This window comes from Schistocerca serialis, chromosome 1 (assembly GCF_023864345.2).
Source record: "Schistocerca serialis cubense isolate TAMUIC-IGC-003099 chromosome 1, iqSchSeri2.2, whole genome shotgun sequence".
Taxonomy (NCBI): domain Eukaryota; kingdom Metazoa; phylum Arthropoda; class Insecta; order Orthoptera; family Acrididae; genus Schistocerca; species Schistocerca serialis.
The window spans coordinates 404940987-404966268 of NC_064638.1; positions in this window are offsets into that span (position 1 = coordinate 404940987).

Consider the following 25282-nt stretch of genomic DNA (forward strand, 5'->3'; position numbering starts at 1 on the left):
CACCCAGTCATCACGAGGCAGAGAAAATCCCTGACCCCGCCGGGAATCGAATCCGGGAACCCGGGCGTGGGAAGCGAGAACGCTACCGCACGACCACGAGCTGCGGACAACAACAGAGTGTGTTAATCCTTTTGATTTTCTTTCCTTCAATGTATAGGTCATCTGAATCATTAGTCAAGTATTCTGTGTTTTGGTATTAATCTTCAAACCCCAAGTTTTGTATGCTACTGCTAGTTGATTGCACATATAGTTAGCACTCTCCCCATCTTGTGCTACGACTACTTGATCATCAGCAAACAATAAATGATGTAGGTAAACTCCATCTCTTACTTCTAATCCCATGCTATTACATTTACGAGACCATGTTCTAAGGCTAATATTTATATAGGTTTTAAATAATGATGGTGACACGGGAGAACCCTGTAAAAGGCCTTTGCTTGTTCTAAATTTCTGTGGAAGTTTATTACCACCTTTCACTTGGCAAATGTTATCTTTATACATCTGTTGTATTATTTTAATCAAGGAAGGATTTATGTTTACCATATATAACGCTTTCCAAAGTAATTTTCTTGGAACAGTATCATACGCTTAAAATAATTGTAAATAGAATAAAATATTGTACATCTAATTTGGAACCCGCCAGCATAGCCCAGAGCGCTGCTTCCTGGTCTCGGGTCGGCGCGCCGGCTCCGGATCGAATCCGCCCAGCGGATTAACGACGACGGCCGGTGTGCCTGCCAGCCTGGATGTGGTTTTTAGGCGGTTTTTCCCATCCCACTAGGTGAATACCGAGCTGGTCCCCATGTACCACCTCAGTTACACGACTCGCAGGCATTTGAAACACATTCACATTACTTCACGATTTACACTAGACACAGACAGCTGAGGTACACTACTTCCGTCCTGGGGGGTATGGGGTGGCAGCAGGAAGGGCATCTGGCCACCCCTTAAAATTCACCATACCACATCCGTACATAATCCTGCGCATGATGCGGGAAAAAGGCAGTAGCAAGAAAAAAAAAAAGAATATTGTACATCTAATTTGGGTTTCTTCAGGCATTCCTGATCCATCCGTTTATTATCTGACCCATCCATTTGTTATCTGCAGTGAGCTACAAAGTAAATTCGCGTAGAACCTCTAGAAACCCGTTTTCATTGCTTTCTCTGGAGCTGGTGTCATACGTGTGTTCAGATTTTTACAGCCGCTGTCGTTATGTCAGCTAATATGCGGATATTTTCTTAGTCATTCTGACTTCGTTCCATCTCCTAAACTGTTGAAGAAGGTGGGTAACTGAATGAAAAAATCAGTTACAGTCTTCAGTGATGTTATCGAAAGTATTTTAACGCTGCTGCCTATCTCAAGACGACATTCGTGTATTAACTACGCTGCACGTAGGAGACGTTATGACACCCGAAGTGCTAGTCGCGACGCCTGGGAAGGCCTACGCGGAGCTGCTGGGAGGCGGCGTCTGCGGTGGCGTCATGTTTTATTCATAGTGCGGCGAGCTGCGGGCGAGAGTAATGAAACAGGCCCGGACAAATGGGCCCATCAGTCGCCGCTATGAGCTGGACCACCGCGGCCGCCGCCGCCGCAGTCTACTCGGCCCGGTATGAAGTGGGCGGCAGCGCTCTGCCCCTCCAGACTCCCACTCTGCTCCTGCTCCCTGGCCTCCCGCGGGGAACTGGCGCCGCACACTTTGCGGCATCCATCCACCCGTCACCGAGACTCTCCCCTAGTGCCAGGCTCCGCATCAGCTGCGGTCCGCGCTGATCGCGCTTCTGTCTCTTTAACTTGTGCTATACAGTTACAATAAAAGACATTTTTATAACCGGGGTGGGAGTCATAAGTTACCTGTTAAAAATGCGCTAGGTGCAATAACACTAATCAAATGTAAATAAAAATTTACAAAGAACGTTCAATATGTACTAAAACACATTTTTTTCTCGGCCGATTCCGGTTGATAAAATACAAAACTTGTTACGTGACGTCGTGGAATATTTCCGCGTCATCCCTAGTTTCATGAACTTCCGATAGGTGCGACGCTATACGCAGCCTTCAAACTAGCGTCTGTAACGGAGGTGAATATAAGCAGAGAGCTGTCACTGAGTTTCCTTAGGCGCTGACACACTTGTCCATCGGTTGGGGTACTCAGCGGTGTGTACCCGTCGCCGCCTAACAGAAGACCAGAAGAGCAATCAGGGACCGTCTCTACGGAGTGGCTTGCATGTTACATCTACATCTACATCTTCATCTACATCTACATCCATACTCCGCAAGCCACCTAACGGTGTGTGGCGGAGGGTACCTTGAGTACCTCTATCGGTTCTCCCTTCTATTCCAGTCTCGTATTGTTCGTGAAAAGAAGGACTGTCGCTATGCCTCTGTGTGGGCTCTAATCTCTCTGATTTTATCCTCATGGTCTCTTCGCGAGATATATGAAGAAGGGAGCAATATACTGCTTGACTCCTCGGTGAAGATATGTTCTCGAAACTTTAACAAAAGCCCGTACCGAGCTACTGAGCGTCTCTGCTGCAGTCTTCCACTGGAGTTTATCTTTCATCTCCGTAACGCTTTCGCGATTACTAAATGATCCTGTAACGAAGCGCGCTGCTCTCCGTTGGATCTTCTCTATCTCTTCTATCAACCTTATCTGGTACGGATCCCACACTGCTGAGCAGTATTCAAGCAGTGGGCGAACAAGCGTACTGTAACCTGCTTCCTTTGTTTTCGGATTGCATTTCCTTAGGATTCTTCCAATGAATCTCAGTCTGGCATCATCTTTACCGACGATCAACTTTATATGATCATTCCATTTTAAATCACTCCTAATGTCTATTCCCAGATTATTTATGGAATTAGCTGCTTTCAGTTGCTGACCTGCTATATTGTAGCTAAATGATATGGGATATTTCTTTCTATGTATTCGCAGCACATTACACTTGTCCACATTGAGATTCAATTGCCATTCCCTGCACCATGCGTCAATTCGCTGCAGATCCTCCCGCATTTCAGTACAATTTTCCATTGTTACAACCTCTTGATATACCACAGCATCATCCGCAAAAAGCCTCAGTGAACTTCCGATGTCATCCACAAAGTCATTTATGTATATTGCGAATAGCAACGGTCCTACGACACTCCCCTGCGGCACACTTGAAATCACTCTTACTTCGGAAGACTTCACTCCATTGAGAATGACATGCTGCGTTCTGTTACCTAGGAACTCTTCAATCCAATGACACAATTGGTCTGATAGTCCATATGCTCTTACTTCGTTCATCAAATGACTGTGGGGAAGTGTATCGAACGCCTTGCGGAAGTCAAGAAACACGGCATCTACCTGGGAACCCGTGTCTTGTAAAGTCATTATACTCGAAGATAATACGTGTTCCAAAATTCTACAACTGATCGACGTTAGAGATATAGGTCTATAGTTCTGCACATCTGTTCGACGTCCCTTCTTGAAAACGGGGATTACCTGTGCCCTTTTCCAATCCTTTGGAACGCTACGCTCTTCTAGAGACCTACGGTACACCGCTGCAAGAAGGGGGGCAAGTTCCTTTGCGTACTCTGTGTAAAATCGAACTGGTATCCCATCAGGTCCAGCTGCCTTTCCTCTTTTGAACGATTTTAATTGTTTCACTATCCTTCTGTCGTCTATTTCGATATCTACCATTTTGTCATCTGTGCGACACTCTAGAGAAGGAACTACAGTGCAGTCTTCCTCTGTGAAACAGCTTTGGAAAAAGACATTTAGTATTTCGGCCTTCAGTCTGTCATCCTCTGTTTTAGTACCATTTTAGTCACAGAGTGTCTGGGCAATTTGTTTTGATCCACCTATCGCTTTGACATAAGACCAAAATTTCTTAGGATTTTCTGCCAAGTCAGTACATAGAACTTTACTTTCGAATTCATTGAACGCCTTTCGCCTGGCCCTCCTCACATTACATTTCGCTTCGCGTAATTTTTGTTTGTCTGCAAGGCTTTGGCTATGTTTATGTTTGCTGTGAAGTTCCCTTTGCTTCCGCAGCAGTTTTCTAACTCGCTTGTAGTACCATGGTGGCTCTTTTCCATCTCTTACGATCTTTCTTGGCACATACTCATATTACGCATATTGTACGATGGTCTTGAACTTTGTCCACTGATCCTCAACACTATCTGTACTTAAAACAAAACTTTTGTGTTGAGCCGTCACGTACTCTGAAATTTGCTTTTTGTCACCTTTGCTAAACAGAAAAATCTTCCTATTTTTTTAATATTTCTATTTACGGTTGAAATCATCGATGCAGTAACCGCTTTATGATCGCTGATTCCCTGTTCTGCGTTAACTGTTTCAAATAGTTCGGGTCTGTTTGTCACCAGAAAGTCTAATATGTTATCGCCACGAGTCGGTTCCCTGTTTAACTGCTCAAGGTAGTTTTCAGATAAAGCACTTAAAAAAATTTCACTGGATTCTTTGTCCCTGCCACCCGTTACGAACGTTTGAGTCTCCCAGTCTATATCCGGCAAATTAAAATCTCCACCCAGAACTATAACATGTAGGGGAAATCTACTCGAAATATTTTCCAAATTATCCTACAGGTGCTCAGCCACAACAGCTGCTGAGCCAGGGGGCCTATAGAGACATCCAATTACCATGTCTGAGCCTGCTTTAACCGTGACCTTCACCCAAATTATTTCACATTTCGGATCTCCGTCAATTTCCTTAGATACTATTGCACTTCTTATCGCTATAAACACGCCTCCCCCTTCACTGTCCAGCCTGTCTCTGCGGTATACATTCCAATCTGAGTTTAGAATTTCATTACTGTTTACATCTGATTTCAGCCAATTTTCTGTCCCTAGTACTGTGTGGGCATTGTGACCGTTTATTAATGAGAGCTGATAGAGACAATTTTTTGTCGAACTCCGCCGCAGGTGATGAATCATGGGCCCTTCGCTTCGAACCGGAAACAAACCGGCAGTCCGTGAAGTGGCGCCACACCACCTTTCCAGATCGCCCTGCAACGCTCAGCTTATGGAGAGCCTTTCGTGTTGTTTTGGTGCTGACTAACTTTTAGGTCTGAAGTTACCTTTTCGACTGTCGTCTTCTTATTTTTCGTCACAATGCTGGCCAATGACTGACTGTCACGGTCGATCAACCCAAACTTTCGTAAGTGTTGTTACTTAGCGGATTTCTCTGTATGTGATATGAATCTTAGATATGGTGCCTCTTGAAATATCAAACACTACGGGTACGTTAGTTACGGAAGCACTAAGAATTCTCCCACGTTGGAATTTACTTAGCTCCGACATAATACACCCTCAACTGTGCAGAACACTATTCTGACCACGACTGACACTAAGAACGTATGAGGGCACTGATGAGGCCGAGCGGTTATAGGCGCTTTTTTTTGAGGGCACTCATCTCATTCGTAGTCGATTACAGTAACGGTGCCGGCAGGATTCGCTAGCATGTGCATTTATGTTCAAAGATATATTTTTAAGATGCGGTGTTTCCATATTTTTGTCCAACCCCTATACTTCTGTTTTCCTATGCAAACTGCCAACACCTTTGCAACAACCATAGTGTCTTGTCTACTGCTACATCTGCCCGATTATTTTATGTTACAGTCGCTAGATATTCCTTACATTTTGAATGTCGATTTAGTCTGACCAACAACATTACGATATTATGTAACTTGGGGACTTCGTGAGTTTGTTCAATTTATTGTTTCATTTATTCCATTGATAATTTTGATCACTTTATGGCTTTATTGGTTGTATGTTTAAAAAGGACGGATCTGACTGCTAGATATGTCACTGAGTCCCTTGAGAACCACGCAGCGATCTTATTTATCCATTCCAAGACGGCTGGAAGCTATTTTGAATGCTAACGATTTTTGTACACCGTATTAGGTATCGTAATGTGTTGTGTTTTTGGTGTTTCCTCGTCTTCGTCCACCCCCTCTGTACATGACTGCAATATCACAAGTTATACCAAAATGATTTCATAGTTTTGGTTAGCATTTAGTGGGTGTATTCTATTTATTGTTGACACTCTTTATGATATCTATGTGACTCGATGAAAAATATTTTATGAGTCATTGTGTACAGTTAATGTATGCGTTTTATATACAGTTGTTACCTCTTGGTACAGATGGCCATAGGGTGGTCAGAGTGCTACCATAGTCGATCGTCAAAATAAAAGTAAGATTGATATTCTATGTGTGGTGTGTTCTTTCCAACGTATTTACGCTTTAACGGCATTTCATGATGTCTTCAGCGTGGATACATCATAGATCGGACCTCTTGTGAGACTCAGGGAAGATGCTTGAGCAATGTAGTGTGTGACAAGTTGGGAATTTAGGTTGGACGTGAAGCGCTTTCGGATAGCAGAAGCGTTTAAGGCGACCTCTCGCGTAAGGCAGGGAATCCGTGTTCAAACCCGGCGCGGCACTAATTTTCACTTGTCGCCAATTAATTACTTTAGTGATCTCATGCGGATGATGTCGGTGCTTCTCTTTCACTATGTAAAATAAGTACAACTGTATACTGCATGATGCATGATGCGGTGGAAGCCAGTGAAGGAATATCTGAGGGGATTGGTTAAAAAAGTTATTTCAAAGGTCGCATTCAAATTTTCATAATTTTTCTACCAGAGCAACCTCGGCTGTGCCTTCGTGACACAAGTTGCCTGCCTTTCAGAGCCGAGGAACTGTCACCTGGTTAAACCCGCTGACAAAAGAGGCCTCCAGATGCTAGTGAATTCACGCCACCGGTTTTAGCCAATAGCATGTATGCGAAGCTGCTCACACGTGTGGACGCTGAAGGGTTCTGTAAGCCACAACACAGTAGCTTCTCAGTCTTGTCATCCACGTCTCCACTACGACAGCCTCTTGCTCTGCTTCCCATGACCGGCCACCTACAGGTCTTAACGGTCCCCATTCCGTTGCCCACTTATTCAGTTTTTTCGTCGTGCTAGACGCTCACACCTGGTAATTTGCTCTGTAGGCGTGCCCCTTCTATCCCATACACTGAAACATATTCTCTTTATTTGACCTAATTTCCTGTTGCGAGCTAACATCCCAAAGATGGTCGGGCTCACATGCGATTCCCCTTCATCGAAATGTCTTGGTTCAAACTCGTCTAGGGGTTGAACCGCTCGTGTCGCATTACACGCCCTAAATTAGACACTTGTGACCGTTTGGTTAAATTTTTTGCCTGATGGCAAGTTTGCGAAATACGAAGTTAACATAACATATAAAAACTGTAATAATAATAATATCGTGAACTAAATTAACAACCCATAAACGATGTAGGCCACACAGTTGCGATATGGTTAGAATAATGTTTATTCAGAAAGCAAACAGATAGCGAAAGTGGTCGTATTTAGAATTACTATTACACTCGAGCGCATATCCATTTGACACTGTTCGATCACTGACAATCTCATTGTTAATTATAAGTTCAGTGCTCCACCTTGTTAACTACTCGAAAAGTTAGAGTTCACACCAGACGCGCGGCTGCCCACCGCTCAGAGATTAAGTCACCTGATACCACACAATGCGAAATTTTCTGAGTCGTTTCGCTTCCTAGCTACCTAAATACCGACTGTCCGCTTTCGCGTCCCAATCCGAGCTGCACCTTTTGGTGTCTCTAGCCGAACAGTCCGCTTGCGCGTCTGCACCCCCACTGTCCCTTTGCCCGCCGGCCGAAGTGGCCGAGCGGTTAAAGGCGCTACAGTCTGGAACCGCACGACCGCTACGGTCGCAGGTTCGAATCGTGCCTCGGGCATGGATGTGTGTGATGTCCTTAGGTTAGTTAGGTTTAAGAAGTTCTAGGGGACTTATGACCACAGCAGTTGAGTCCCATAGTGCTCAGAGCCATTTGAACCATTTTTTGTCCCTTTGCCCGTCCCCTGTCGTGTTTCCAGCACGCTGAACATCTTCGCTCAACAGACTAGGGCAGTTCCCTTTCCTGAGGCCGTCCATCTGATTGGTTACAGCTTATTATACATTATTTAGCATTTTAACATATTTAAATAATCAAAGCTTGACCACTTTCACGTTCTAAATGAAGTAACAATAATATCGATTACCTAATAAACGTTAAATTCTTTTACATAAAACCAATACAATTTCCGTCTTAACTTTGAATGTCACGGCCAGTAGCCTTGCACCCATGTGCTTTCTGATAGATAAATACAGAACAAAAGTAAGTATTATGCATTAAACTTTACAACAAATATTCTATTACCTAATTGTTCAGTGTGTTTTGTGTGGAGGAAATGATGATCTGATGCTTAACTGAAAATACTGATAATTTAAATTTATTATATCTTTTAAACAAATGGAGTTACAGAGTTGATATTTACAACGTTTGTCATTTTAATGATGCGCTTCTATACGAAATGTCGATCGTTAAGATCGACTAAAGCGTTCAGATTTTAGCATCCTGGTCTTTGTTACAACACTTGTGAATTTCACTTTAACAGTAAATCCTGAACTATTAAAGACATGATCAATATTCAAGTTTTATTGGGATCAGCATGAACATTTATGAAGGGTGATACATTAAAATTACTGTGGCTTTATTCCCTGCATTACTACAGAAATAAAATAGTTTCCATAAATGTTTCCCTTTATGGGCGACGTTAAGTCCGCCATATTTAACACTGCTACATTTTCTTAGACACAAACGGCTCTACTGGGTTTCGCTACGACGTAGGTTCTCGTCTCTCACTCGCACACTGCAGCGCTTATGCGTCAATAGATAATAGACGCCTATGAGTTTCCACATCTCGTGGTGAATCTGCTCTCTTTGGGGCATGCGGTTCTGGACGATAGGGTTCGTTTCACAATTACTGAAAGCTGACTTTTTTGGCCATATACTTAAATGAGAGCGAAATGCTCGTTAACTCAAACTGTTTTATTAGTTAATGCCAGCCCAGGACGAGTACTCGGTAAGTCACGACCGCTCGACCTGTACATTGTTATCGGTAGCGAGATTCAACAAACTCCTTCCTTCCCTGCACTTCTACACTTTATAAGGAGTATTCAACACCGCCTGAAGAAAATACTTCAGAAAAAGTATCACCTGTAAGGCAAAACTTACTTTAATGGTTGAAATGGCTCTGAGCACTATGGGACTTAATATCTATGGTTATCAGTCCCCTAGAACTTAGAACTACTGAAACCTAACTAACCTAAGGACATCACACAACACCCAGTCATCACAAGGCAGAGAAAATCCCTGACCCCGCCGGGAATCGAACCCGGCAACCAGGGCGCGGGAAGCGAGAACGCTACCGCACGACCACGAGCTGCGGACGCAAAACTTACTTTGTTATATAGTGCATGAAGTGGCAAAACACAGACCGCGAGCGATGGCAAAGAACTGCAACGCGCTTAGTTTGCAGGCCGTCTATGGGCTCCTCTACCGGTAAAACCCGATCTAGCCATTGTCCGCAGTTTTGAAGGCTCGGTGCAGATATTGTCTGCCGTATAATTAGAGGCAGTAAAATGTGTTCCACGCAGGAACCAAATTTAATGCACGTATAGCACTGATTGCTGGGGGGGGGGGGGGGGGGGGGGTAAATTGGCTGGGTTGGAGGAGGGGGGGGGGGGCTTCTGGGGAAGTTCAGCCGCCGGGATGCAAGTCTTAGAAGGTGACGCCTCAATTGGGCGTCGTCCGTGTCGGTGACGATGAAACGATGATCAGGGCAACACCCACTCCACGAGCGAAGAAAATCTCTAACCCGCCCGAGATTCGAACCTGAGCCCGCTGCATAGTAGGCAAACACGTTATCACCCAGCCATGCAGGCGCATACCCGGTCAAAGTGAGTGAACGGCGCGTACCAGTGGTCTTCCAGCGGCGTGCGGCCGCGGGCCCTGAGCCCGGGACTCCTGTCGGGCAGAGTGAGTTAAGGTCTCGCGACGCCGCCGGCTCTGCGCGTTAGCGGTCGGGCCGCGCGTCCAACCGCATTCGACGTGCAGCTATTGACGGGAAATTGTGGGACGTAGCCCGGCCGTGCTTTGTGCGCCGCTGCGGCGCGGCGCGGCAGAACAAAACGCGCTGTTTGCATTGTCCGCCGCCCCGGACACGAGCAGATAATGCCGCGACTAACGACTGCCGGAACACGTCGGGGAAGTGCGCCGGCGCCGTTTATGCTGACGTCAGCGGGGAATTACTCACGTAGCACCCGAGCGAGCCGCGAGACCTTTTTTTGTTCCTCTATGTTGGCCCTCAGGCCGGAAAGATGTCACGCATCCTACATGTGTCAGATGAGGTTTATGCTGTGGCTTCGTGGCAGCGCTAGGTGGAACAGTACGAGATGACCTGAACTCAACCGACAAACTTCGTATTTCTGAGTAGGATATCTGATGACTCTTCATAGAGTAATTGCTTTTCGTTTGCTTGCTTACCCACATTTATCTTAGTGTTCGTGTTGACACTGAAAAAGTCTGTACAAGAGTACAGATGTCGATGGTATGCATTGTTTGAAAATGTTTCATTTACTTACCTACCCGCTGTTGACTCAGTACTCCCCGTTCCAATTTTTGCAATCACGCTTGCAGCCAGTACTGCTCGGTTCTGACTCAGATCTGCTTTATCGACAGTGTAAGCTGTTTATTACAGTGATACCGAACAACAACGACAACAATCACATCGCCGCGCAGACTGGCCGCCTGGTTTGGGGCACCGTATCACGGATGGCGCGGCCCCTCCCTCCGGAGGTTCGAGTCCTCCCTTGGGCATGGGTGGGTATGTGCTCTTAGCATAAGTTAGTTTAAATTAGCTTAAGTAGTGTGTAAGTCTAGCGACCGGTGACCTCAGCAGTTTGGCCCCATAGGAATTCACAAACATTTGAACATTTGAGCAATCACATCACAGTGCTTTTAACTTGGTACATAGGCCCCTACGAGTGTTTTTTGTTGCATGTTTTGATGACTGGATATGGCAGGGTTTACATATGACTGGTCCCTTAAAAGATTGCCTGACCTCATGGCTTGCCAAGATTTTTTCATTTGAATTACAGTTTTGACATTTAATGAAGTGTGTTGACATTGGCTGTGTACTGCTTGCCTCGGTATCTAGTTGCACTGGGTAATTAGAGGTGACCGAGTCTTTCCTTCTGTTATTATACATATTCTGATCCATTGTGTTTTCGCTGCGTGGTGAGACACACGCTGCTCCGACAGGGGCCACATTATTGGTGGTAGCGCCTGGGTGCAGGTATTGCGTTAGTGCATGGGTCCGTAGCGTTTTTCCATAAATTTAATAAACACGACAGACGCACACGACAGAGACATCAGTCATCAATCTCATATTCTCCTTCACTATTTACAACATACAACCAATTATGGGGTAACTTTTCGATTCCACCTCTGTAGAGATCACTTTGTCTTGAGGCGAAGAACTCGTCTAGCCATGTTCGGTGCGCATTTTCATCCGAAGTTCGTTGAAGGTTGTTTGGCTGGGAGCGAAAAAGACGAAAATCTGAGAGCGTACGTTCACACGAATAAGATGGGTGCGGTAAGTCTTCCCAACTCAATTCCAGTGGAATGCAGTACCCACACTGTTTGACAACCCAAATAAGCCACCTCAACTGAAGATGAAGAGGAAAATACCACAAAGAATTGACAATCCATCTAGAGCTGTAAAATAGTACTATGACTGAGAAGCAGCCAGTTCAGCTCTCCATGTGTCAGTGTCAGTTTCGTGTGAATCGTCAACACAGACCTGCTTTGACGATGAAGTGGTTAGATTAAGTGCAGTTATTCGTGTCTTACAAAAGCGTAAAGTTTGGTATGTATTTCATTCACTGCTGTTGTTAGTCACTTAATTTTTCTTGCTCCCTTCGTGTGATGAGATTATTTTGGTAGCACCTTGTCCACTGACAGATTATTTGAAAACTATTCAAATACTTGGTTTTGCGTGAAATGCAACAAGCTCATTATAATGTTTCCAACATATTTCTGCCACTATTTGGCAGTTGCGTGTCCCACATAGAATAATATAAAGATGAAGCTCGTACTTGTGGCAACAGGCGACAACAATGACAAACACAGTAGGCCTACAGAACGATTAATGAGCCGTCCATCGCTTTTGGATTTAAAGGTACATGTCTCTGCTTCTTACGTTTGGATCTGTGTGTTTATATTCTTTTGATATCAACATGGTAAGCTGCAGTTCTATCTAACGTCACTAGCGTTTCTTCACGAATGTGTTATAGCTTGCCACTCGATTAACGGTTTTTGTCCTTACCTGTGCTTATTTTAGAATCATTTTTAGAAACATATATGCCTTCTGATACGACATAAACCCTTGGAGGCAAGAAAATAACTCAAATATTTCGTAAATTATGTAGGAAATGGATGCAAAACAAACATTATGCTTACGACACGTCTGACGTTCACCTTACTCGCTGCTTGGAGTGCTAGTGTCGCTCCATTTGTCAAACGGTAACAACTTTTACAGCAGTGAGCGTCGCGACTGTTATCTTAGACTGTGGGTTACGCAATGCAATGGCTATCATGATCTAAGGAGTCCATTCTCAAACCTGGAGTCAGTAGTTAATAATGTCATATCCTTCGGTTTGAAAAGATAAGACTGCTTTAGCTGTAAGTCCCCTTTTGAAGACACAACCGGCTTCTCAGAATTTTAGCTGCATCATCAGGCGCAGTAAAATTGTCATATTCCGGGGTAACACAAGAAAATAGGATGTCGCAGCGTTCATCTTTAGCAATTTTTCGCTAAGCAGAGGACGCCAAACATGAAATAACGTAGAACGCTCCCGTAATACCCACAGCAAGCGCTCTGTATTATTTTATGTTTGACATTAGAAAAACTGCTGACGATGAACGCTGAGTCATCCCATTATTAATCCCATTCTCTTTTCCCGATAAGAACATAACATGAGTTGATTTTATTGCGTCTAATGATGCAGCTAAAATGTTTTGATTCGTTCAAATGGCTCTGAGCACTATTGGACTTAACATCTATGGTCATCAGTCCCCTAGAACTTAGAACTACTTAAACCTAACTAACCTAACGACATCACACAACACCCAGTCATCACGAGGCAGCGAAAATCCCTGACCCCGCCGGGAATCGAACCCGGGAACCCGGGCGTGGGAGGCGAGAACGCTACCGCACGACCACGAGCTGCGGCCAAATGCTTTGAAACCGATGCTGCCTATAAATAAAGAACTTACTGCTGAAGTGATGTTTCCTTTCATAACGATATATATAGGCTGTAGCTGCTCGGACTTTAAAGTCTGCTGGGTACATCCTTCATTGTTTCTGAATGTGTCAGTATTAAAACGTTCTGCATCCCCTTGTGGTATTCATGATGCTACATTAGCTAAAAATAAAAATTAAAAGAAAACATGCACGAGTATGTGCATTTTCCTGAGGAGCGTCTTAAAAGGCTCTTGCCAAAAACTGGGTGATCACTCTTGCGGGCCGAGCTTCTGTAGCCACCACCCTCTCCAGTACCAAAAAAGAAGAACGTGGGATTACAATGGTAACAGTTGCGCTGCAATTCGTAATGCACTCGCAGACTAAGTGTAGGACGGTCAGCCGTAAATTGTGGTATTACCTGTAACTGAAAAACCTGTGCGTTGTGTTCTAGTGGCAGTTGAAAATAATTATACACTCCTGGAAATTGAAATAAGAACACCGTGAATTCATTGTCCCAGGAAGGGGAAACTTTATTGACACATTCCTGGGGTCAGATACATCACATGATCACACTGACAGAACCACAGGCACATAGACACAGGCAACAGAGCATGCACAATGTCGGCACTAGTACAGTGTATATCCACCTTTCGCAGCAATGCAGGCTGCTATTCTCCCATGGAGACGATCGTAGAGATGCTGGATGTAGTCCTGTGGAACGGCTTGCCATGCCATTTCCACCTGGCGCCTCAGTTGGACCAGCGTTCGTGCTGGACGTGCAGACCGCGTGAGACGACGCTTCATCCAGTCCCAAACATGCTCAATGGGGGACAGATCCGGAGATCTTGCTGGCCAGGGTAGTTGACTTACACCTTCTAGAGCACGTTGGGTGGCACGGAATACATGCGGACGTGCATTGTCATGTTGGAACAGCAAGTTCCCTTGCCGGTCTAGGAATGGTAGAACGATGGGTTCGATGACGGTTTGGATGTACCGTGCACTATTCAGTGTCCCCTCGACGATCACCAGTGGTGTACGGCCAGTGTAGGAGATCGCTCCCCACACCATGATGCCGGGTGTTGGCCCTGTGTGCCTCGGTCGTATGCAGTCCTGATTGTGGCGCTCACCTGCACGGCGCCAAACACGCATACGACCATCATTGGCACCAAGGCAGAAGCGACTCTCATCGCTGAAGACGACACGTCTCCATTCGTCCCTCCATTCACGCCTGTCGCGACACCACTGGAGGCGGGCTGCACGATGTTGGGGCGTGAGCGGAAGACGGCCTAACGGTGTGCGGGACCGTAGCCCAGCTTCATGGAGACGGTTGCGAATGGTCCTCGCCGATACCCCAGGAGCAACAGTGTCCCTAATTTGCTGGGAAGTGGCGGTGCGGTCCCCTACGGCACTGCGTAGGATCCTACGGTCTTGGCGTGCATCCGTGCGTCGCTGCGGTCCGGTCTCAGGTCGACGGGCACGTGCACCTTCCGCCGACCACTGGCGACAACATCGATGTACTGTGGAGACCTCACGCCCCACGTGTTGAGCAATTCGGCGGTACGTCCACCCGGCCTCCCGCATGCCCACTATACGCCCTCGCTCAAAGTCCGTCAACTGCACATACGGTTCACGTCCACGCTGTCGCGGCATGCTACCAGTGTTAAAGACTGCGATGGAGCTCCGTATGCCACGGCAAACTGGCTGACACTGACGGCGGCGGTGCACAAATGCTGCGCAGCTAGCGCCACTCGACGGCCAACACCGCGGTTCCTGGTGTGTCCGCTGTGCCGTGCTTGCGATCATTGCTTGTACAGCCCTCTCGCAGTGTCCGGAGCAAGTATGGTGGGTCTGACACACCGGTGTCAATGTGTTCTTTTTTCCATTTCCAGGAGTGTAGTTCCAGTCAAAGATTACAGAAAATGATAGCTCTCAAACCCACGTCCTGATCTGAAATTCAGAACGTGTGATTTCTTTTAGGTTTGTCTTTGCTATCAGCGCATCACGCGAAACACAGACTATAAACCGTAAATGCCACAGTGCTGCGGGGGAAAAAAAAGGAAATGCATTTACAGCGGAACCATTTTTGCTGCAATCGTACAACCGCGGCAGATACCGTGCTGCGGGGCGGTAAGCCAGCGCCATTATCGTTAGCAGCGGCCTGCGGCAGTGTTATCGCGCACACGTGGCGGGTTTGGAAGGGGAGGGGCGGCGCCGCCTACGCACCCCCGACTCCCTCCGCGCCGCCGCGTTATCAATAAACAGCCGCGCTCGGGAACTCGCCCCTAAATATTCATCCGCTTACAGAGAGCCTCCGTCGCCATCAACAATGTAGGACGCCGGCCGCGGCTTCGCCATGGTCGCCCTGAATTAACCACGCGCTCTCCAGGTTCGAACCACCGTCCGGGCAGCTCAGTGGCGTTTTATTTTTGTGCGACAGCTAGCTGCCGCATTCTTTATGGTTCACTGTGCAGTCTTTGTTTCACTAAGCAATCATATAATAATAGCCACAACAGTAAGGCTTTTCGTAGGCATTAAAAATGTTTAACGATCTAGAGGCGACATACTTAATCACATTTGCAAACCTGATTGCCGTTCCACCTACACCTATCTACGAGGAGCGTTTGGAAAGTCCGTGCAAAAATATAAACTACTTACGTGTTTGGGGTAAACCTTTTTTTATTTTTCGACATAGTCTCCTTTTAGACTTATACTCTTCGCCCAACGCTGTTCTACTTTGTTGATCCCTTCCGAATAATAGGAATTGTCCAAGTCTGCAAAATAGCTATTAGTTGCTGCACTCACCTCCTCGTTTGAATAAAATCTTTATCCCGCCAGCCATTTCTTCAAATCGGGGAATAAATAGTAGGCCGAGAGAGCCAAGTCTGGAGAATAGGGGAGAATTGAAACGAGATGGAATCCTATTTCCATTAATTTTGAGACCACAACTGCTGAGGTGTGTGCTGGTGCATTGTCGTGATGGTAAAGGACTATTCACCTGTAATAGTTTTACCCTTTTCCAGATAGTCGATGAGGATTATCCCTTGCGAATCCCAAAAGACAGTCGCCATAACCTTTCTGGCCGAAGGAATGGTCTTCGCCTTTTTTGGAGCAGATTTTCCCTTGGTAACCCATTGTTTAGATTGTTGTTTGGTCTCAGGAATATAGTAATGTATTCATGTTTCATCCACAGTGACGAAACGACAAGTCCTGCGGATTCTTCCTGAACAGCTGAAAACCATCCTTGCAACACATCACACGCTTCCGTTTTTGGTCAAGCGTGAGCAATCGCTGAACCCATCTTGCAGATAGCTTTCTCATGTCCAAAAGTTTATGCAAAATATTATGTACCCATTCATTAGAGATGCCCACAGCACTAGCAATCTCACATATCTTAACTCTTCTGTCATACATCACGATATCATGGATTTTATCAATGAATTCTCGAGTCGTAACCTCCACAGGGCGTCCAGAACGTTCAGCATCACTTGTGCCCATATGACCACTCCGAAAATTTTGAAACCACTTATAAACTGTTCTAATCGAAGGTGCAGAGTCACCGTAATGTTTATCAAGCTTCTCTTTAGTCTCCTGACGCGTTTTACCTTTCATAAAGTAATGTTTAATCACCACACGAAATTCCTTTTCGTCCATTTTTTGACAATCAATTGACTTCCATGATTCACACGAATGCCAAACACAAAGAAATAGACCAATATGGCTAAACTTTCTGTGCATTCTTTCCAAAGACGCTACTAACTAAACATGACCTCGATACGGGATGGTGGTGCCATGTCTCGGACTTTGCACGGACTTTTCAAACGCCCTTCGTACAATGAAGGCTGTTTCAAAAGGATTCATCATCCGATTTCGCGAAACTAGTTCTTCGACATGAAAGTCTGCACTTTAACAGTCATATAGGACAACAAAGTCTTACTTTAACAATGTCCAAACCGGCTATACTTAGGAGATCTATCGGACAAAATAGACAGCAGTCTTATTGTTGGTTGCCGATGACGCTTTGCTGTACGGTAAGAGCTAGAGGATGAGTGACTGTAGGATGTAGGATGATACAAGTTGACTTAGACTAATGTTTTAGTTGGCCTAATGAATGGTAGCTGGCTCTAAATGTAGAAAATGTGAGGATCGTGTTAGGGAAGGCAAATGGTCGACTTCGCTTTATTGGAAGAATTTTAGGGATGTGTGGTTCATCTGTGAAGGACACAGCATATAGAACGCTAGTGCGACCAGTTCTTGAGTACTGCTCGGGTGTTTGAGATCCGCAACAGGTTAGATTAAAGGAAGACATCGCTGCAGTTCAGAGGCAGGCTACTCGATTCGTTACCGGTTGTTTCGAACAACAGCCAAGTGCTATAGAGCCACTTCGGTAACTCAAATGGAAACCACTGAAGATGAGGTGACTTTCTTTTCGAGGAACACTGTTGAGAAAATTTAGAGAACAGGCTTTTGAAGTTGACTGCAAAAACTATCCTCGTACCACAAACAAATGAAGATAAGTTACGAGAAATAAGCGCTCACACGGAGGCATGTAGATAGTAGATTAATCCTCGCTTTGTCTACGAATCGAACAGGAAAGGAGATGACTAGTGGTGGTACAGGGTACCCTCCGCCACGCACCGTATCGTGGCTTGCGGAGTATGTATGTAGATGCAGATGTAGCCGAAAGCCTCTGCTAAATACGAGCGAAGTGATTATCAGAAATAGCTAATCAGTTTAGGATTAATTATTATTTTCCGATCATTCCATTATAAATATGCAGGCAGTTTCAACTACTTTATTGCTGCTTTGGAGATCAAACGATGTGTTTGTAGCGAATTCGAATCAAGCGTTCAAGCACAAGATTATGAGCGAATAAAATCCTACCGACTAAACTACCTTATAAGTCATATCTTGATAAGTTTCCCAGAGGAATCGTTCAAGTACATCTCAAAGACATACTTAGTGAATTAGACGTAAAATCAGTTCAGTTAACTGAGGACAGAATAAAACACGTCCGTAAGTACCGTTTCATTATGATTACATTCTTTGATACAGGATGCTTATTTGTCACACCAATTTTAGTGTGGTGTATTCAGTTATTCTGTAGACAAATAACCTCTGGTGGCGAGATGGGCCGTCTTGTTCATACATTTATAGACACACACCCGTCCAAGACCTTTTGTTTCCTTCCTGCGTTCATGATTGATTGAAAAAGAGTTTATCGTAAGTCTGAATGCTTACACGGGTGACAATGAAACTTGAGGAGAGTAGATTCCTTTCCTAACCTAATTTCAGCAGTGATGGTGGTGGTAGTGACGGACTGGAACAGGGATCCCCCTGGTAGCAGAAATTGACCCACCAAATGGAAGTTTCGGCAACAGACTGTGGATAGAGGAAGGAAAACGGCTGTCGCCTATAGGGGAGATAAGATCAAATTCAGAAGATACTTCTCGTCGACCAAAGTTAATTGTGAATCCAACAACTGTAAAGATCCGCCCAGTCAATTAGCAGAGACTAATCAGGCATTCAGTTATTTGGTGGTTCGAAAGCACGAGGAGAAAGACTCTTAATGAATGTGAATGTAAATTAAATCAAATGCATTCTGACAGTAAATGGCTTATTTGAATGTGGCAGGTGAGATAGCAACTCAGTCATTTTGCAATGATTTGAGGACGTTTCGAAAACCACTTTTATTCTAAGTAGCAGTTTCCTTACTGTGCATAGCCTTTTAATTTTCGATGACTTTATTTATCTTCAGTTAAAATTATTAAGACATATATTGCAATCTGACTGCCCTGATCCCTAAAAAGTAACATGAACTCAAACTATTGTTTCCAGATTTTGCTTTGCTGGTCTACATTTTGTGACATGTAACAGATCTACATCTGCATCTACGTGTATATATACGTGATTACTCTGCAGTTCACAATTAAGTGCCTGGCAGAGAGTTCATGGAACCACCTTCAAGCTGTTTCTCTGCCGTCTCTCTAACAGCGCTTGGGAAAAACAAACACTTCATTTTTTTCTTGTGAGCTCTGATTTATCTTATTTTACTATGATCATTTCTGCCTGTATAGGTAGGTGCCAACAAAATACAGGATGATTCAAAAAGAATACCACAACTTTAAAAATGTGTATTTAATGAAAGAAACATAATATAACCTTCTGTTATACATCATTACAAAGAGTATTTAAAAAAGTTTTTTTCACTCAAAAACAAGTTCAGAGATGTTCAATATGGCCCCCTCCAGACACTCGAGCAATATCAACCCGATACTCCAACTCGTTCCACACTCTCTGTAGCATATCAGGCGTAACAGTTTGGATAGCTGCTGTTATTTCTCGTTTCAAATCATCAATGGTGGAGAGGTGGCCGAAACACCATATCCTTAACATACCCCCATAAGAAAAAATCGCAGGTGGTAAGATCAGGGCTTCTTGGAGGCCAGTGATGAAGTGCTCTGTCACGGGCTGCCTGGCGGCCGATCCATCGCCTCGGGTAGTTGACGTTCAGGTACGGACAGATAAGTGCCAATGTGGTGGCGCTCCATCCTGCTGAAATATGAATTGTTGTGCTTCTTGTTCGAGCTGAGGGAACAGCCAATTCTCTAACATCTCCAGATACTGTAGTCCAGTTACAGTAGCACCTTCGAAGAAAAAGGGACCAAAAACTTTATTGGCTGAAATGGCACACAAAACGTTCACCTTAGGCGAGTCACGTTCATACTGAGTTGTTTCCGCGGATTCTCAGTGCCCCATATACAGACATTGTGACGGTTGACTTTCCCGTTAGTGTGGAAAGTTGCTTCATCACTAAACACAATCTTTGAAACGAAAGATTCATCTGTTTCCATTTGAGCAAGGATAAAATCACAGAAATCTTATCAGCTGCAGACAGTGCTTGAACCAATTTCAGACGATAAGGTTTCATAACCAACCTTTTTCGTAGGACTCTCCATACAGTTGATTGTGGAATTTGCAGCTCTCTGCTAGCTCTGCGAGTCGATTTTCCTGGGCTGCGAACAAATGCTTGCTGGATGCGTGCTACATTTTCATCACTCGTTCTCGGCCGTCCAGAACTTTTCCCTTTGCACAAACACCCATTCTTTGTAAACTGTTTATACCAACGTTTAATACACCACATATCAGGAGGTTTAACACCATACTTCGTTCGAAATGCACGCTGAACAACTGTCGTCGATTCACTTCTGCCGTACTCAATAACACAAAAAGCTTTCTGTTGAGCGGTCGCCATCTTAGCATCAACTGACGCTGACGCCTAGTCAACAGCGCCTCAAGCGAACAAATGTACAACTTAATGAAACTTTATAGCTCCCTTAATTCGCCGACAGATAGTGCTTAGCTCTGCCTTTTGTCGTTGCAGAGTTTTAAATTCCTAAAGTTGTGGTATTCTTTTTGAATCACCCTGTATTTTCACACTATAAGGAGAAAGTTGGTGAATGAAATGTTATGAGAAGACCATGCCGCAACGGAAGTCGCCTTTGGTTTAATTATGGCATCCCAGTTCGCGTATCATGTCTATGACACTCTCTCTCTCCTATTGCGCAATAACACAAAACGAGTTGTCCTTCTTTGAATGTTTTCGGTGTTCACCGTCAATTCTGCCTGATGCGGACCCCACACCGCACCTTAATACCCTAGAAGGAGAGGGACAAGTATAGTGTAAGCAGTCTCGCTATTAGTCTGTTGCATTTTCTAAGCCTTCTCCCAATAAATCGAAGTCTTAGGTTTGCTAAACACAAAACATTACTTATGTGATCGTTTTCATTGAAGTGTTTCATAATTGTAATCCTTAAGTATTTACTGGACTTTACTTCCTTTAGATTATCCGTTTTGCTAGCATCAGTCATGAACAGACTTCCATGGAACTTCAGCTTCGCTCCTTCATTGATTCCATCAGCCGTTAGTTATTTCTGTAAAACTATTTTCTTTCTTGCAGTCTATATTGTCCTATTATCTTGATGCCCATTACTTCCCGAAGAATCTTCTCGACTTCTATCAGCTCAGCCATTCTTGTCGTCCTGAGGCATTCACTTGCCTGTAGACCTTCGTTTTTGATCATTGAGTGATAGTGCCTGAGATTATTTGTGTTTTATTTATTGTTATCGTTTTATTTTTATCTATGATCGGAACTAATTTTATTGACTTTGCCTACGAAAAGTAGCAGTCACCTCTCTCTCCTGCTGGCATTGGCTTCTGTTTCGCTGGTTTTCGTTTGCACTATTTGACCAAGGTATCTGAAGCTGTTCGCTATTTTGCCTTAGTCTACTTTCAGTGATAAAGCGCTACCCATATATTGGTTACATACTTTGTTTTCTTGAAAGCAATTGAAAGGCCGGATTTTTCGACTTGTTCCTTCAACGTGTTTATTTGTCCCAAAACTATCTTCATTTTTGCCGGCCGGAGTGGCCGTGTGGTTCTGGGCGCTACAGTCTGGAACCGAGCGACCGCTACGGTCGCAGGTTCGAATCCTGCCTAGGGCATGGATGTGTGTGATGTCCTTAGGTTAGTTCGGTTTAATTAGTTCTAAGTTCTAGGCGATTGATGACCTCAGAAGTTAAGTCGCATAGCGCTCAGAGCCATTTGTCTTCATTTTTGCTGCGAGGCAGTTGAGTAACACCACCTTGTGGACCTCCAATTCGGCAGTCTGTTAACGTGTTGGATACACGTTTTAATTAAAACTTTTTGGTGAGTTCTCTCAATGACTTTAATAATGTGTGCGTGTGTGTGTGTGTTGGAGTTTGCGTGATAATTTCTATTGTTTTCAGATAGGTGTTATTAAATAAAAAAGCCTGACAACTGTGAGTAAGAGGCGCCCTCTGAGGATTCCGCACAAACTTTATAAAGAACATACCAATAAGTAATAATAATAATAATAATAATAATAATAATAATAGTAATTTCGTGTGTCAGTGGCTTTGCGCCGATCTTTATACTAAACGCCACTGCGGCGACTTGCGTGTCTCTAATCTACCTCACTTATCCAACCGGGGAAAGGGGACCTACAGTTTAACGTGAAATCCGAACCACGAGTTTTTTTTTTTTTTTTAATTTTTATTCTTCAATATATATGATACATAACAACCCACCACCTTATGCAATTAGTGGGTCCTAATTGATACAATTCAAGTGTTAGTACTACAGCTTACTCTATGTTAGTTATTTTACTCTCACTATGGGCACTACTGTTATGTCTTCAGTACGTTGTTCTATTTCTACTTATGCTAGTCTACTTCTACCTGCAGCGTTACAGACGTGCCAGCGTTGTATAACCTATGATGTTGGCCCCGTGCACCTGGCACCGGGCTGGCCAGAGTTGTTGATCGCTGCAGCAAAATGGCTCTGAGCACTATGCGACTTAACTTCTGTGGTCATCAGTCGCCTAGAACTTAGAACTAATTGAACCTAACTAACCTAAGGACAACACACACATCCATGCCCGAGGCAGGATTCGAACCTGCGACCGTAGCGGTCGCTCCGTTCCGGACTGTAGCGCCTAGAACCGCACGGCCACTCCGGCCGGCTCGCTGCAGCACTATGCTAATGTTGCTATCCTAGCAATCCTGTTGTTTCTGGCGATTCGTCACATCATTGAGAGACGAAGGCTGGGTTAAAACGAAGACTGTGAAATTCGTGATCTACTCCGCGGCCTTTCAGTTACCGTGCACGCGCTTTACCACTATGCTACCTGGCCCGACTTCATCTATAGGTTTTCATGAGTGAGATTGCTCTTATGAAAACGTGTGGCATATCTGCCCGTATCTTACGTTTACGCTTACTTAGAAGCTTAAATTATTTAAACTGCGAAGGGACCGTAGGCCTTAGTATTTGCCATAAATTGAAACCTTATACCTCTATCCGTTCCTGAGTAAAAGGAGTGTTGAAGGTCGGGCACATAGAGACAGAGAGGCAGATCACTTCCTGTAATTACTCATTTTTTACTGACTTAGGTACTGAACCGAATTTCTATTGCAGTGTGATACCACATGCACAAAATCTATTTTTCATATCACCTTCGTGTGTATCCCAAGCGCGTGTACTGTATTTATGAATACACTGCGGCCTCCCTGGATATTAGTTGCTTTGACACGTTAGTCTGAATGCGAGCAAGAACCCGCAAGCCTTTTGCAGCTGCCTGGGATTGTACCTGGTATGTGAGAGTGACCTTCCGCCGTACTAGGCTGGCTGAAACTTGTCAGCTCCGTTATTAATGCTCGGCACGCCGGCCGGTCTGCGATATGAGCAAGATGGATGCAGGCTGCGCCTGCAACCTCCCACTATCCCTCCCTCAATACCCCACTCCCACACGTCTCCCACCATTCGCCATGCATCAGGCGCGCCATGCTGACGCCGCGACGTCGCCGTGCTGTAGCGGGCGTTGCGGGATTAGGGCGCCAGTTTGAACAGCTGGCCTGTTAATGGGGCGCTCCGCTGTTTGCTGAGTCATCCGCCCAAATGGACCGAAGAGACGCCGCGCTCGGCTGCCTAACTCGCAGGCGTAGCGCCTGGCGCCAGCTCGCGCTACGCATGCGAAGACGGAGGCGAGAGTTGCTCCGCGGTAAGTTCTGTCGGTGCTGCCTACCCATGACAAACGCTGAGACAGCGGTAGCGCCACGTCTGTTCGCCCTCACGGTCATATTGGACCAGTACGATCTCGTAACGCTGGTGATTGAGAAATAAAAGCACTGTAGTTGGCTTCTGTGAAATCGAGACCTCAAGATCTACATCCGCATTTATATGACTGCAACGCAATTCACACCTGATTGGCAGACTCCTCTTATTTTATTACCAAGATTATTATATGGAGGTGTGCAGCAACAAAATATTTTTCCATTCGGAGGAGAAAGTTGGAGATTGAAATCGTATTCCGTGTTTCCCGAACACTCGCTGTTCATTCAGATCTACTCTCTTACTTCTGAACCGACACTTCCAGAAGTTACTGTGCGTCAGTCGTAGTGTTCCGCCACTAATTCTTATTAGTCGATCAGCCTACAAAAAGAATGTCATTATGTTGCAAAATAAGAATGTGTGCTGCCGCACTTTCCATGGGTGGAAAGTTATTATCGCCACGCCAGATTTAGGTTAATTAGAAATTAACAGTCCAATGAGGCTAGCAGTAATGGTACTATACTAATTTTTACTGGAATTTGTTTCGCTACTTTGTATGTGTTGCGAGGGCAGGCGACGTATACCAGAATAGAAATAGTGTCCACAATTTTTGCTTCTCGTGATTGCAATGAACATCAACGAAAGAAAAAAACAAGGATAGTGGAATATTGTCGAACTGTATCAGGTGATGCTGAGGGAATTACATTAGGAGACGAGACACTTAAAGTAATAGACGAGTATCTCTATTTGGGCAGGAAAATACTGATGATGCCCAAAGTAGAGAAGATATAAAATGTGGACTGGTAATAGCAAGAAAAACGTTTCTGAAGAAGAGAAATTTGTTTACGTCGAATATGGATTTAAGCATTAGGAAGTTTTATCTGAAAGTACACTAATGGCCATTAAAATTGCTACACCAAGAAGATATACAGATGATAAACGGGTATTCATTGGACAAATATATTATACTAGAACTGACATGTGGTTACATTTTCAAGCAATTTGGGTGCATAGATCCTGAGAAATCAGTACCCAGAACAACCACCTCTAGCCGAAATAACGGCCTTGATACGCCTGGGCATTGAGTCAAACAGAGCTTGGATGGCGTGTACAGGTACAGCTGCCCATGCAGCTTCAACACGGTACCACACTTCATCAAGAGTAGTGACTGGCGTATTGTGACGAGCCAGTTGCTCGGCCACCATTGACCAGACGTTTTCAGTTGGTGAGAGATCTGGAGAATGTGCTGGCCAGGGCAGCAGTCGAACACTTCCTGTATCCAGAAAGGCCCGTACAGGACCTGCAACATGCGGTCGTGCATTATCCTGCTAAAATGTAGGGTTTCGCAGGGATCGAATGAAAGGTACAGCCACGGGTCGTAACACATCTGAAATGTAACGTCCACTGTTCAAAGTGTGGTCTGTGCGAACAAGAGGTGAGCGAGACGTGTAACCAATGGCACCCCATACCATCACGCCGGGTGATAC